The sequence below is a fragment of the Photinus pyralis genome, unplaced genomic scaffold, assembly GCF_008802855.1.
Source record: "Photinus pyralis isolate 1611_PpyrPB1 unplaced genomic scaffold, Ppyr1.3 Ppyr1.4_unclustered_Scaffold6874, whole genome shotgun sequence".
Lineage (NCBI taxonomy): Eukaryota > Metazoa > Arthropoda > Insecta > Coleoptera > Lampyridae > Photinus > Photinus pyralis.
The window spans coordinates 1-2,919 of record NW_022172044.1 but is presented as its reverse complement, the minus strand read 5'-3'; the positions used below and the strand labels follow the sequence as shown (position 1 = coordinate 2,919).

General features: G+C 36.7%; 1 long non-coding RNA gene across 1 annotated transcript; it reads right to left on the bottom strand.

Annotated features, from left to right (window-relative positions):
- Positions 1-12: 12 nt before the first annotated feature.
- On the bottom strand, positions 13-365 carry LOC116182673. Its single transcript, XR_004147581.1, has 2 exons — positions 210-365; positions 13-95 (listed from the first exon to the last, which is right to left on the bottom strand). It is a non-coding gene; the product is annotated as an uncharacterized LOC116182673 (long non-coding RNA).
- Between the last annotated feature and the right edge of the window lie 2,554 nt (positions 366-2,919).

The following is a 2,919-nucleotide window of genomic DNA, read 5'->3' as shown; positions in this document are numbered from 1 at the left end:
TGGGATTTGAGGTTCATTTTTGTTGTCTCCAACTGCAGGGCATGAAGTTGAAGCAGTTACATATTTCGGTTGCACTAACGATTTTAAGTGTTGACCTGAAAGAAGGAATACCAGTAAGTGATTACATAACCTAATTCCTAATTAAAATAAAGCGTGATATATTACTGAAAGATTCTGATTAATAACCTGGGAATATTGAGCATAATTACCTTTCAAAAATCCAACCCTCGACAACATTTTGATAAAATTTTGTAAAATAGGAAAAATTTCTAAAACTGTGCTAAAATGCCCTTCAACTGACAGCCATAAAAAAGAGACAAATATATGACACTTCTGCGTAACGGAGTGAAATAGCAAATAGTTATGTAAGTGACGGGTGGCTGTCAAAATACAGGTGTACCAACATGGAAGATGTGAATTTCTCTATTTCAACTTTCGATTATCCTACAGGGTGTACTATAAGTGTTGGTTTCTGCATCTCAAAATTCGCAACTAAGTATGCTGTGACCCCTGGACATTTCAATTCTTGAACAATTTGGTAATTAACACCTGGATGTGTGCATTATGAGAAAGTCTCAAAATACGTTATAATGTTTAAATCTAAAGGGGCTACTTGAGAATTATCTTTAAAAGCTATCCCAAAAACGTCTTATGTAGGTAGATCCTTTAGTCGTTGCAGCGCATGGAAAATTCGATGGCATGACTGAACTATTTAATTGTCTTTATATGACCATAGTTACCGAAATGCACAACCACAATTCAACAAAGCTAGCATTTTGGGTATAAGGTTTCGCGCTTATACCCAAAATGCTAGCTTTCCTAAAGCATCAATTATAAAATGCTAAGCAATACTTAGTACAATTCTGTTTTAGGCACTACTTAAAATTGGTGGGACGAAAATTGTCACATCTGGACAAGGCGCATATGTTGCATGGGCCACGTTTTCCACCTAAAAATTGAGACGAATTTTTCACCAGCAAAATCATTCGCCATACACACGAAGAAGTCGACATTACTTGGTGCTAGATCCGGATTATAAGTTTATGCATATAAGAACCTCCCAACCAAGTTCCCGGAAACTGTAGCGAATTACTATCGGTGTGTCCTATTTTGGTTTTGATCCATAACCATCTTTATAGTTGTAGAGGGTGTCAAAAGTTTAAGAGCTATAACAGCTCGAAAAAATTTTTTAAAATTTATTCGCATACATTGGCCAAAATGGCTTAAAAAACTTTGTTTTTGAGAAGTTTTGAATTGAAAAGTTAAACTATTTATTATATTTTTCTAAATTTGCATTTTTCTCTAAAAGTAAGCATCAGAGTGAAAAATGTTAATTACAAAAAAGATGTGTCTTGGTCAGATCTACAAGAAAGGCTTGTACACTTTTTGCGTCGGGTTCAAAGCAAAGGCGCTAGAGGGCATTTTCTAAATGTTAGAGTATGACCAAAGATAATTACAATGACTATTAAAAGTAGTCCGAAAGCCAAGTCAGGAGTTTACTTTACAACTAGTTTTACATGGAAAACTACTAATGTAGGTGAGGGAAATATGCCGATGATGAAAAAAAGTCATAAAATATGAGAAAAACCATTTCTTGTTTGCCAGCATCATAAAATATCACTTCTAAACGCTGTTTACGGTTTTGAGACACCATTGTACTTTGCCACTTGGTACCTACCAACGATCTTCGAAATTTGATGAACATTCACATAGTGAAAGCGTTGTCTAGATCCGATTCCATATTGCAGCCACACGCTTTAAACCTTTCTGACGGAGGTTAATCGCAGAGGAAGTCAGTGCTGTACTTGGCGATGCTTCATAGCCTTGTAAATTTTGAAACTAAATGTTTTAATAACGTACACACGTTATGTTTTTGTTTTGTTAATGTGCATTTTTATTTATTATTATAAGTGTATATATTAAAACAATGGAAGATCTTGGGTTTCACTGCGTGCGACGTCTTCAGAAAGTGTGATAGGGAAGACTTTCATGCACTTCCGATGCCCGTAGGTTATTTTTCTTACCTAAAGGAATTCCCTGGCCCCAAAAACATAAGTCTAGACACCTTTACACGACCCGGTGTGCCTTAGAAAGACTATGCAATCAAAAATGAGTTGCTGTAGAGTCACCCTCGGAATTTCTGTTTACATGGGAAATTGTAAGTACTTAACTTGAACTTCCAAAGCGACTCGACCGCCACTCATTTTTGATCGCTCGTTATAATACGTATAACACGTAAAATGGTGGCTTTTAACGGACTTCCTGTATCCGGATTACATTTCTGGCGCTACCACTGGATTTCTCGAGTTAAACTCATGCGAAATTGACACCCAGATCTAGTCTCTAGGCTATATTTAGTTTTTTCAACAATTTTACAATAAATTACCACCACCCCCTCTAAAATCTACCCACACGGAAAATGTCAAGTGTTCTTTTAGCCAAATCGTGGTTGTAAGGAACAACTGTGTCCAGCGGCACCTTGGTATCACAAAATGCAGTATCTTTCAAGAATTGCCGTTATACCGCTAGCATTAAGTCGGCTTGTCCATAAGTCGGCGTTTTTTTTTAAATTTAGTGGAAATGACTTGTATTCTCCTGCGCTGTTGCTACTGCGAAGGCCCAGGTTGTGGGAAAGATTTTCTTTGCTCCATGCAACAACAGGCTTGTTAGTCCGTTTGGATATTCAGCCTGAACTTTGAATAGCAACGCTTTTAGCTTAAGTAGCTCACAAAGTTGAAAGTTAAAATTTCAAAAATGGAGTATGTCCACCGTCCTTTAAAAGCAAGCTGCAAAATTAGCAGATAACTAAACATCTTATAGAGCAGGGTCTAGTCGGTACAAAACATAAATCATCAACATGTTGAATGAAGGACTCCATGAGTGAGCTCTATTGCATATACGTAAGTATATAGTAAAAAC